The following is a 12,871-nucleotide window of genomic DNA, read 5'->3' as shown; positions in this document are numbered from 1 at the left end:
AAATGGGATTTCCGTGTTCCCATGTTAAGCAAAGTCAGAGCACAGATACTGTATGTCAAACTTGCAGCTGAAAAACATGCAAAAAACAAGCAAGTAAAAAAGTTAAAAGGAGAACTATAGAAGTCATTTAAGCCATTCACAAAAAAGTTCACCACAGCATTAATTAAGGTTTGAGCCCTTCTAAGGAAGCCACCATCATTTTGAAAGCTCAGCTACAGGGCAAGAGAAATTCATTTGAATGGGTATTTTAGGAAACAAAATTGAGAAGACACTTTAGTGATTTCTGACATAATCTAGACTCCTGCAGGAGTCCTGTAATAATATCTACTGACAACACCGGCTTCTCTCTGTAACCTCTTTATTCTGCATAATTGGTATTTTTAAATACAGCTTACACAACTATTACTCCCTGAGACCACAGGTCACCCAAGGGGTATACAATGAACRGCAGGACGGCAATCTCTTTGCAATTGAAATGTCCTTGGTTTAAAAGTCAAGACAAGGAATAGATGCCTATTTAAAATCTGCTTGTCTGCACTACTTTAATTGGGGATGCATATGGAAAAGAAACAGATATAAGTGGTCATTTACATTGGTTCATGTTTCTGCGTTTCTAATTGGAAAGGAAAGGAATGAGGGACGTGGAGTTGAGGCACGTCAGCACTGCTTGTAGGGGATGCGCTGGATTCTCTGCTCTGAGGCTGTACCTAAGTTCAGTTTGGAATAAATAGTATTTTCATGACAGCTTATTTCAAGCTATACAAATGCCTCTGTATTAAAACAACAGGGAGCAGAATTCAGTGGAACTAAAATAAAATCCTGTCTACAATGAGAGCATCTAACAAAATAGGCTGTCCTAAAGCTGTATTTAGACCAGAGAAAGTTCAGTAAGTCACTGATAAAGATCTGTGAGGGTGTGACGCTGAAAGGCAGGTTTCCATCAGAGCAGTAGTGCTCCCACTACAGAACAATTTCAGTATTTCTAACAGTATGAAGCGTCCTCCTCCCATCTGATACCCACAAGTAAGTGAGCAACTAAACCAAGAACAGATGAATTTCCTTTAACCACAGACACACCATCACTATACTTTCTCACTGCAGAAAAAGATACAGACAGACATTTACTACTAATAAAAATAACCCTGGCTACTGGTAAGGTGGCTAAAGGAGAGAAGAATGGAAGGGAAAGGAGAAGTTTAAGGAAAAAGTGTCACAGTCCCACAAACCTGGGACATTTTGAGGGGGTGACTTTTTTCTTCCCTACAGATGTATGTTAGCAGCCCTCTCTTTAGACTATTAGAAGGGGAACTTTTCTCACAAATCTCTTTTAGTTGATACAATAGATGGGTATTCACATGATTATGTCATTTTTTCATGTATTTAAGTTTTATTGATCTGTCTTCAAAAGACACGGAGCCATAGGACACGCCAGCAGGCAATATAACGCAGTACCATGTAACAAGTACGCGCTTGGCACTGACTTGAGCGCTCGCACTGGAGGCAGCATGATGAATAGGGTTACAGAGCTGGTCTTTCATTTCACCCCGGGTACTGCTTCCAGCAAGCAACTAAAATACATCCTCCAAAACAGATGTCCATCAAAGCTACAAGTGCAAGTTAATGCTCACACGTACACCAAGAGTATTATGCCAGAGCTGTAAGCTGACAAGGGAGGTTTCAGGTAGATAAGAGGTGTAGGCTGGTCCTAAACATACATATCCTCTTCCCCAACATTACTTCCATTCTCAGGCCTGCCTGAGACTCTGGCTGCTACATGCTGTACTGGAAATAGATACATAGGACCCCCATGAAAGAATTTTCTTCCTGGACATATGAGTGAGAGAAGGTGTTAATTGAAGCAGGAGACAAAAGTTACCCTGTGATTTAACAGGTATGTTCTTCCGCTTAAGATGGAGTGGTAAGACACAGGATTTAAATGTAAAGTAACTTTGCAGTACTGAGATAATGTTATAATACCTTGCTTTGCACAAGACAGAATGAAAGCCCTGCTTTTGGTGGCCCAGTTCAGAAAACTGGATTTTAAATAGTCTTCCTGAATCTTGGCAAAACACAAGCTTTAGGTCAGTTCTAAAAGGTATTTGTGCCAGTTGGAGGAGAGCTTCCATGTGAAAGATTAATAATAACAAAAAGCAACCTCTAAGAAGCAGAAATAATGCTTGTTGAATTTATCACTACTTGCAAGACTGGTTATGTTAATCATCCTTCACATTATGCCAAGTAGACTGAAAGTAATAGTTCACAAACAACCTTCCTACATAAGTTTCAATGCCAATGTTGTTTTGACTGATTCAGTAAGTTAAAAATACAATCCCAAGTATTCAGGTCTTGAACACAAACGCCTTATATCTGGAGGCACTTCCATGAAAAACAACAAGAAGCCTGTCTCTCATAGCATTACCCTGGCAAGGGTACCCGAGCTCCCGGGCCGCAGCATCACTGGGGAACTACAGTCTCGCCGCTCACAACTCTGAATTCGAGTCCGTGCTGTTTACAAAACGGACAAGCTGACTTCGATTTACTCACGAGGGGTTTCCGAGACGGAGCTCTGCTGAGCCCCCACAGAGCCTCGGGGGTCAGAGGGAGCTGAGCGCGCTCTGGTACTGCGATGCCCTTGAGGAAGCGGAGCTTAGCCGAGGCGACGTTTCGGGGGCCTCGGTAGAGGCAGCAGGCCGGCTCCCTCCCGCCCGGGCCGAGGCGCCGCGGAACAATGGTCGGGAGGCAGCGCGTCTCCAGACGGCTGTTAGGAATGCCGGCCGGGACAAAGGGCTGCAGGAGGATGAGGAGGAAGAGAAGGAAACGGAGCAAAAGATGGAAGTGAGGAAGGTCAGAGGGTTATTTATACATTTACAGTATCCGTAAAATAAAGTTACACCCCAGAGGGAGGCAGGTGTCAAACTGATCTCATTAGAAAAACCACAATAGTTCAGAGACAAGGTTCATTCTAGCCCAGTATCCTGTTTCCAGCACTGCTCATACCCAGATGTTGCAGAGGAAGGTTCCCAGCCACACTGCTGTTTAACAGGTTTAAATGTAATTCCTGCTGGATAGACCTGAAAAGTTTCCTTAAAATCCACCACCAAATTAGAGAAATATTATATAAAGCAGAAAATAAGATCTGCTATTAGGAGCACAGCAGCCAAGGTCATAAAGTTTAGAACCTGCTCATGAAATTTTCCCCTGAAAACAGCACTTGGTACAGCACATAGCATCTCAGCAGAACTCCCAGGTCCTAAAGTTTCATATATGCCTCAGAAGCACAGAAAATAAATCCAGATACTCACTGCTCTGTCAGCCCAAGAACTGGCAACGAGTGCACAAACAGTACAAAAACGACGAAGGCATGAAAGGGGTTAGTATTACTACATGCCGCGCAGCCTTCTGGAGCAAAGCGTTAAGAGGTATGCAGGCCTCCTACTCTCGCAGCAGAAAGCGCCACACCAGCATGACGTGGCAGTAGGAGTTTCGCTCCTGGATGCTGTTGAGGCGACAGACAGACAAGACCAACTGCATTCATCTCTCATCCCTCTGTTAGCCTTGGATCTGACTAGCTCCTGCCTGGCACCGCTCAAAAGAACTGCCTTCAGGATGTTTTTCTACTGGAAATTGGGGCTTTCACCAGGAAAAAAAAAAAGCTTTCTACAGAAAGCACTCACTCCACCTAGTATTTTATTTTTTAAGACACCAACAAACACTAAAAGACAAGATCTACTTTCTTTTCCTTGTTTTTCAACAAAACCAAACTTTTTGGGAAGGGGTGCCTCCCTGGCGCGGTGGTTCTGTGCTCAGACTCACCAGCCAGAGCACGTGTCCCATGACGCCGTCGCGGTGAGATCACCGACACGGGGGACTATGAAGCATTGGGGCAGGCACCATCCAGCCAGGGAGGTCAGTTTGCGGTTGAATCAAAACTGTCAATCGCAATTATTCAAAACTCAAATTTCTACTGCAAGTGGTGAGAAAAACAATGTTTTGTTTTAAAATGTTGTGCAAAATAATACATTTTATGACTGGGTCTCCCCATGGCCGTTTCTGGGGACCCTGAAGACTGCCACTGCTAATGAAGAAGCCCATTACACGAGGACACAGGAGGTCCCACCAATGGAGCCAGCCCCAGAGCTGCCTGTGGGGTTTGCAAACACTGACCTGTCCCATCTCCATTTCTTCCCCCCACCCAAGCACCTCCGTTCCAGTACGCACCCACCCTTACTGCCAAAACGTACTGAGCTCAACTGGGAATGCTGCGAACTGTCCTGACAACACCAAAGATCATCTCACTCGACTTTGCATTTAACATACAAAACCTTTCACTGGAACATCACATACAAGCATTTAATATACGCTCTGACCTGAGGCAACGTACAACCTGCAGATAGTGCCTCAGCAGTTTTCTGAGCCCTCTCGCAGGATATAACGTCCGCGAGAAGTGAAGCCAAGGGCACACGGACAACCAGGGCTCCCCTGCCAGCAGACCCCTCCCAGTCTGCTCACGCTTTAATGGGTCATTGACTCGGGTAACCTCCAGCACGCTACAATTGCCAGTAAAATGCAACAGCCCAAACTGAAAATGCTTCTGGCCCACAAAGAATCTGATCRGAGGGACAAACTCAGCAGCAGCTTTGATACTGGCTTGTGCGAGACACTGATTGACTCAGTGCTCCAAGTGAGCAGCTTAACTGGAATGGAAAAACATGGTGATTAATCACATCTACGGAAAACACCTTGCTACAGAAGGCAGGCAACATTAAACGCTTTGTATTACTAAAGAATGTGAGGTTACAGTTCAGGACAGCACACTCGGAAAATATTTAAAGAAAAAAAGATGAAATGTTGTTTAATTGCCAGATTCTTCTCATTAACACCCTAAATGGTCTGACACATGCTGGCAGGCAGAAGGCGTCAGCCTCAGCCATGCTGCCAGCCACACTTCCCCGCTCCCGGCAGTGGCCGGGAGGTTTCAGTGTCCCTGATGGTGGCCCTGTTCCCATCACTTTCTGGCAAATTAGCCTCACAGCTCCTTGGAGCTTTTTATCCCCCCCCCCCCCCATTTCTTTTTGGTGCAGCACGTCTGATCTTATTTAATCTCACCTTCCCTTCTCATCCTCCCTCACCCTCCCAGAAAAGCAATGTGGGGATGCAGGAGCACCTCACCTCCAGGGAGGGGGAGTTTTCCTCCCCCAGGAGGTACCACCCTGAAGAAGGGGGAAGCCCCTCCACCAGCACCCAAAGGGGACGGAGCAGCTCCTCACCAGRTGGGACGGCACCAGAGCCAACCGGTGGGAGGGAACCAGACCACAGCCCACGTACACAGGAGCAAGGATGAAGCAGGCTGTTAATAAGTTAAAGCAAACAGGAGCTGGGCTCTCCCCCAGGAAACATTGCCTCTTTGGCCACAGGCATGGAAAAGCATCAGACTGCCTGCCTGCCTCTGCTCGCAGCGTTACAGCTGCTCCTGAAATTTGGGGGCTGCCCTTGGGCTAAATAAGAAATAACTGACAAGTAAGGGGGGAAAAAAATCACGCCATGCGTGTGTTCCCAGCAGCCACGCTCGGCCACGAGCTGCCTCCCCTAGCGCGCRGCTGCACGGCCCCGCCTGGAAGGGACCGAGGGTTAAAAATAAATGAGCGAAACGCAGCTAAAGCGCCGCTCTCCTACCCGGCTCTGTCGGCGGGGCCCCTTCACCGGCCGGCAGCGAGAAGCCCTCGGGTGCCACGGGTACCGCGTGCCGAGGCCCGGAGCAGCCCGCCAGGCGGCAGCCCCCCGCGGGGCGCCCCAGGCAGGGCACAGCCAGGCTGCCCCGCGCGGGTGCCGCCCCTGCCCAGCCCGCGCTGGGGCCCGCACCCCAGCCCGCGCTGGCAGCGGGGAGCGACCGACGGCCAGGAGCACACCCTGACCCGCGCCAGTTCACTGCCACGCTTCTGCTCCCCAAGTCCTCCGTGTGACCCTGTCTCCCCCAGGCACCCATGTCTCCTGCAGGAGCCCCCCGCCAGCCCCCCGGCTGACACGCGCCATCCCGCAGCACCACCGCACAGGCCCTGGAGGACACGCTGGCCTGTCTTGGCCAACTTAGTGCTGGTTCATTTTTCAGGCACCAGCAGGAACCAGCCACCCCCAGCTGACAGACATCTGCTCACCTCCAGCCATTCCTCAAAACACCTTTGCCCAAACCACCCAGCACTTCCCAGCAGCATCCCATCCTGCTCTCCAACAAAACAGCCACCAGTTCAGGGCTACCGTCCAGGAAAAGGTGTTACAGCAATAAGGTCAAGGCTGTGGATTCAGGTGCAGTATCGCGAGGTGCAAACCCAGTCGTCACACTCCGCAACGCTTCCGGCAGCGGAGCACAGAGCCCTGCTGCGGCAGGCTGCGGGCCAGAGCCAGGGCACAGAGGCAGCTGTTAAAGCCGAGAGGGCAACAGCGAGCAGCCCCTACAGGACAGGGGACCTCAGTCGCCAGGACCAGAGGCAGATGTGGCTTCTAAAAAAAGCCTGGATCTGAAAAATGCCCCTAGCAGGCAGCCTGCGAAGCACCATAGGGCAAGTTGCACCTTGCATTCCTGTCCTGTGGGGTTGTCATGGGTGGCAAGAAGGGCGTTCATCATCAGGGGAGCAAGTTAACACTCTTGTAAAATTTTAGTCCTTGCAGAATCGGAGGAAAGGTTTAACAAGAATTTTCAAAAATGCAATATTGAAAACTGTGCTAAAAATGCAACAATACTGTATTTTTGAAGCCCTATGTTACTTTTTTAGTGCTTGGTATGGGTAATAGCATGCAGTGAACAACAGCAACCCCAAACCACCTCCTGTAGCTGTGCTAGTCAAAGTGGGGTCCAAAAGGGGCAGGAAAGCCAGCAGCACTACAGGTATTTTCAGGACAGAGACCATGAGCTTCCTTCACCAGGCGTTCCCCTTCCAGGCTCTTTCTGGAGGGCACAGCGGACACTCAGGGGTTGGCTTTGAGGCTCCTCAGAGCCAGAGCTCTTCCTTCCTCCTTCCCCCTCCCTCCCCGCAGACAGGCAGCAAAATCCAGCTCATAGCAGCTTCCTTGCCGTTTCTTCCAGCCTGCTGGTCTCCCTCCCCATGAACAAACATTCCTGTCTCCCAGTTAAATTTACTATATTGCGGTGTAACCATTCAATAAGGAGAAGGGGTTCAGCCCACTCGGTACCTGCAGCTGCCATTTGGAGTCATAGAAAGCACAAAGTCAGAGTTAAGGCAATACTTTTAAGGTGCATGAATCCACACTGCTGCCATAAGACAACATCACCTTCCCCCTGCCGCGCGTTCTGCTCTCTGCATTGCCCCCTCCTTGCCACCGCTATGAGCTGCTTAGTCACAGCACAAGGGGGATGAGCAAACTAATCCAGGCTAAAACAGAGCTTTTTGCTTCTTTTCCAGACGTGCTTGTGACCTCCCCTTACCAAATACCTTCTTAAAGGCAAAAGAAGGCATATTGTTGGTTCCTTTCAGCACTGAAGTGCCAGTACTCACTTCTGTATCTGGAAGCAGTCCTTTACAAGCCTAAATTCAGCCACCTATTCTAGCAGCTATATAAATCAAAAGCAGACATGATGAAAACAGTATAGGAGCTGAGAAGAAACAAGAAGAAACATAATTGGTTCAGGACCTTATGAGATGATTTCCACCAGTCACTCACTTCAGGGACTGCCAGGGCTTTTGAGTTTATATCCATATCAAAACTCACTGATTTTGAGTGAGGTAGCTCTCCCTGACTGACTTTTGACAACACTTTGCCAGCAGCTGTTACAGTATCTGCAGGTCAAGCCATGCTTTGAAAGGACTCCACTTCCCTTCAGCACCCTGCTATGAATCAGAACGATCCCACCTACACCAAGGCAGCTCAAGTGCCAAATTAAAAAAGCCAGAGACCAATCAGCAGTTAAGGCACTTCAGGAGGCTGCCTGTAGCTGCCAGCTAAGCGTCCCCAAGAAAGCTGCTTTATCCAGACTCCTGATTTCCCCCTTTACCATGACTAATCCTTCCTTTCTTCCACCCTCCATCAGCCATCCCGGTGCAGATGACACTAAGTATGGCTTGCTCCCCATGTAGCCACCACAGGTGGCTCTGCTGTAAGAGTAGAAATACATACTAAGCTCCTGGGGAGACAAGTCATACTTGCTCAGTTTCTTGCCCTTAGAGCTGCGAAGAAACCTTCACCGACCATGCACTAACATAGCGGGGGCTCTCAGCCTGCAGACAGCCTGTCTGCCTATCCGGACGTTTATCCTCCCGGCCACATCTTCGCCTTACCTATGTGTCACTGCTTTATCAGCGTGTTTAGCATTCCTCAGATCCTGACAACATTGTGTCTCTCACCACTTCCAAGTATCTTTTGTGTCTTTGCCACTATCTAGCACTGCCCTTGTTCTTCTTCCTTTTTCTTTGTACTGTCCTCTTTCATTAGATACCTGAGGAGGGTGATTTTCCTGGAAGAAGGCTCATCAAAAAAGCAGACCTTGCCTCATTATCTGACCAAGTAAAGGAGCTATTTACGTATTTGCGATAAGAAATTAGAACATCCTGAGGGCCCTGTGAAGTCCGTAAGGAGCTGGCTTTGTGCTGTTTCTTATTTCTTGTTTGTCTGTACTTGCCTCATTCTAATCATGTAACAGTATTAAACATACTGTTACAATATTATTTAGGGGGAAAAGCAGTATTGTATTCTTGAATTTAGACACTTTAGAGACTATATTGCCAATACCTAACATTTTAAAATCAGGCAAATGGCTTTACAAGTATGACTTTTTCATATTCATTACAAGTTAATTTCTGCCTGAACCGTTAGATTATAGCCAAATCTAATTTCTATGTTTTTTCAGGCAACCATTAAGGCAAAGATTATATTTTATATTTTTATAAAATAATTAGAAGTTAAAGATTATAATTTCTTATATATTTAAGGTTGACATGTTGACATTCATGTAACTTCAAAGTCCGGAATCACATAAGGAAACCTAAAAACAGAGACCACCAGCCCCCAGTCTTGCAGAAGGCGTGACAGAGCTATAGTGCGTGGCAATGCCACCGAGAGCTCCTATCCTCGCCTCCAGCGAACGCATTATTGCTCGGGGTGGGGGGACCCTCCACACTAATCTCATTCTTTAATTTTTCATTAGATACCCAACCTGTTCTTACTTTCAAAGTGCCTAATTCAAAGTTTCATCTTACTAACAGCATTCACCAAGCCCTAGCATTTTGTAAATGTCTCTAACATACTTGCTTTGAAGATCAGTCTATATTATAGTATTAAAAATACAACACTGGTCAATTAAAGATATCAAGTCCTTGGCAGTCCCACTCGCGTGGGGACAGTCTGTGACGTTCACATGGTGCAGGCCTCCCAGCTTCTGTTACAAGCAGTTTAAAGGAATATCTATTCATCTAGGTTTCTTCTAATCAAAATTAAACCCTGCTCTGGACACATTTCCTGAATTTTGAAAAGGCCTGTCTAGGTCCTGTCTGGACCCAACACTGACTTTACAGCAGCAATATATACATCATTTGCATGAAAAGTACACCAGCACAGCAAGCAAGTGGAGAGCAAGCTCCCTGTCAAGGAGCAAAGTCCATCATCTTGCCCCAAAGGAGCTTGAGACTCATGCAGTACCATGAAGAGTGTAAAGTACAGGCCTAAAACACGTGACTCCACGTGTACCACATCTGCAGTTGTACCAAATCGCAGTCCAAAGGCTCCCATGTAAAAATCCTTTTTCCTAATTTGGTTTTCGAACACTTGTACTCACCAGTATTCTGGTAAGCTGCTGATGGAAGTGATTTGCGTTGTGTGTGTGCAGCTGTGTGAGATACTTCATTAAACTAAACATCATCGAGCTCTTCATCTCACTACACCTCACTCAAATAGCGTTGCGAGGGGAAGAAACCCCGCAGAACGCGGCAAGCATGGCTGAGGAAGCAGCGAGGCATCCTCTGCGTCACGGAGGCGGGAGAGGGAAGAACAGGAAACGAGAGACGAAAAGGTGTCGAGAGGGAGACCTGGGGATGGCTAAGGCTGCGAGAAGTGCTCCGGGGCGCTGGCGGGGCTGGGAGGTGGGTGCTCACTTGCTGCCTGCGTGAAAGGGAAGGGGTGGCTGAAGGAAGCCTCCGATGCCGGCCTTCATTCCCGGCACCGAGCCCTCCAGCTGCTCCCCAGGGACAGGATCAGGCGCGAACCCCAAGGCCAGGGCTCGACAGGGAAGCGTCCGCAAGCGTGCTGCGGGCAGAACTGCCGGCCAGCCTCCGGCGCCTGCCCTGGCCCTAAGCCGCCTGGCCGGGACCTGCGGGACAGGCCGCAGGGCTGGCAGGTGCATGGCAAGCACAAGGACCGCGTGGCTCCCGGGCAGGCTGCGGGCGCCGAGGCGGAGAACGACGTTTCAATGCACTAGACGCTGCACAAGCGTATAGTAAACACACACCCCACACCGCAGACCTCAGGCGAAGAGGAAGCTTTGCGCTCACAGCCCCGTAAACAGCCCTGACCTTGAAACGGCCCCGCAAGCAGGGCTGCAGAGGAACCAGGCGGCACAACGGTTGCGAGCAGCCGTGCTCAAGCAGAAAGACAACCCCCGCACACCCGACAGGGGATCTCCGGCTGCTGCACAGTCCTGCCCGCCGCGCAGCCGAGCGCGGCGCCGCGGGGAGGGCGGCTCGCGCGGGGCTGTCGCGCGCACCAGCTCGCCTCCCCACGACCCCGAGGCTCAGCCAAGCAGCCCTGCAAACTTGAAATCGCGCTGCACTTGCACTGCGGAAGGAGCCCAGCAGCCTACTCACCTGGAAGCCTTCTGCGCGCAGCATCGAGACACCTTCACTACCAGCATTTTCTGGATGCAAAATGGCATTCATCCTGACAGATGCTGACAAAGTGCTTTTCCCCTGTGAAAAAGCAAGGACACCCGTGGGTTTATTTTACAGCAGTCATTGTCTGCACAGTCCACACAGTGCTCTCTAGAGTCCCTGGCATATTCTTCTACTTCTTCATTGTAAAGTCTACCAACTGTTAAAAAATTGCAAGAGCTGTAATGACAGCATTGCGCATGAAGGATGGCTTCAATTACATACACAATATCTATGCAAATGCCAGATAGCATCTTCAGCATGAAAGGCAGGGTGGTTTGTTTGCTTCTTATCCTCACAGCATGGAATCTTATTGCTTCTTATGATGTAATATTAATTTGGTTATACTTTAACTACACAGGCTGGTAATTAAATTAGCCTTGCTTAAATTAAAAAAACAGTATCATCATGAAGTATTTCTATCCTGATGGCTCCTAAAGCACCTCCATCATGACTGGATCCCTGTTTTTCAAGATGCTGTAAAAAAAAACAACCCCCCCCCCCCCCACACACACACAAGAAAAACAGGGCCAGACAACCCCAAGTGCCTTATAATGCAAGGAAGCCACTGATGACTGACAGGTGCTCAGCATCTCTGGAAAGGAAGTGCAGGTGCCTGTTTGGGTACCCAAAAGCAGAGTTGTTCTAGATCAGATATCAGTTTGAAAACCTCGGCCTGAGTGCCATGCCCGAGATTGTACCAGAAGTCAGTACAGCAGTTGTTTCACAGGTTTTCTTTAGCAATTTCAGCCTGCTTTACAGCTGTTGGCTGGTTAAATCTTCAAGCACTGGAGAGGAAGCTCATCATGATGGTGCTCCCACATAACTCAAGCCACTACAAGGTTAAATAGCTGGGCCCAGGTAGTGGCTAACTCAGTGGTGTGCCTTTAACTGTATTGCTGTCGTAACCGTGTAAGTAGTCACCGGCTCCTGTTTGAGTAAGAGTAACAGATCAGGCCCTTACTGAGTCACTGGCACAGTCATGACAATAACTCCAACATCCCGCCACCAAAGGCGGTGCTTAAGGCACAACACAAAAGGGAACAGGAGTCTCCAGCTTTGACAGGACCTGCTCAAAGGAGCTGCTCTCTGTGATGTGGTCTGGCCAGCCAGGCTTGACTGCGGTTTGAGCCACAGCACACGTTAACTGGAGATTAACACAGCGGTCACAGGACAAAACTGTTTGCATGATTATGAGTATTCCAGAATACTGTGCGTAAAAAAATACTGTGCAGTGGGACAGTCTTCAATTCTTATTTTTCCCACCTGGATTCACAGTGCAGCTTGAGGCCAGACTCTCTCCCTTGTACTTCCCAGGAGGAGAGCTCCCAGGCTCCCCCTTCCAGCTGAACTACAGGAGAAGCACGTAGTGTGGGCCAGGACACATACTCTGCGGTGGACACATACTTACACAGGCGTTTGAGACAGCCCAGGAATGCCAGCAAACTGGATCTTTGGGTCTAACCCCAGCTCTGGAGGCAGAGAGCAGCCTAAGTGATCATGGGCAAGAGGCCAATCACACTGGCAGGTAGATTTGTTTTGAAAGGCACCACAGCAAAGCAGATAAACCACATCATTTTAAAAGCCACAGGTTCTGTTTGCAGCTCTGCACGAGGCCCAGGTGCTGGCAGTTTATCTGCACACTAGGCAAATGACCATTGGCTCCCTACAGGAAGGATAACTTGCTTTTAGGAGTGCACATGCTAACAGGAGCCAGCAGGAGATGCAGGACTAGGCATCATGGTCTTCTGATGTGTATCCCAGGCCACGGAGAAACTGTTATGGGTATTTTATCTCCCTCCCTACTCTCCCTCTTCACCTGCCGTTCTGTGGGCTAGCAGGAGACTTGCCAAATGTGTCAGAGCCACATGAAATGTGTGAGGCTTGTGAGCCACAACCTTTTGTTGTCCCCCCAGGCTGATGGTCAACTCCAAGACAGAAACCAGCCCAAAAGGAAACAATGAAGTTCCTGCCCAGGCCATGAAGGACTGTAGTACTAATCC

General features: G+C 48.8%; 1 protein-coding gene across 1 annotated transcript in view; it reads right to left on the bottom strand.

Moving 5' to 3' along the window:
* Nucleotides 1–10,894, bottom strand: part of PIK3CB (phosphatidylinositol-4,5-bisphosphate 3-kinase catalytic subunit beta) — a 114,165-nt gene extending 103,271 nt beyond the window's left edge. Inside the window, exon 1 of the mRNA XM_026080124.1 lies at nucleotides 10,806–10,894. The gene's annotated coding sequence lies outside the window, so the exon portion shown is untranslated. The remainder of the gene's footprint in view (nucleotides 1–10,805) is intronic.
* Nucleotides 10,895–12,871: the final 1,977 nt, after the last annotated feature.

This window comes from Apteryx rowi, unplaced genomic scaffold, assembly GCF_003343035.1.
Source record: "Apteryx rowi isolate R43461 unplaced genomic scaffold, aptRow1 scaffold_51, whole genome shotgun sequence".
NCBI lineage: Eukaryota > Metazoa > Chordata > Aves > Apterygiformes > Apterygidae > Apteryx > Apteryx rowi.
This window is presented reverse-complemented; position numbering and strand designations above follow the sequence as displayed.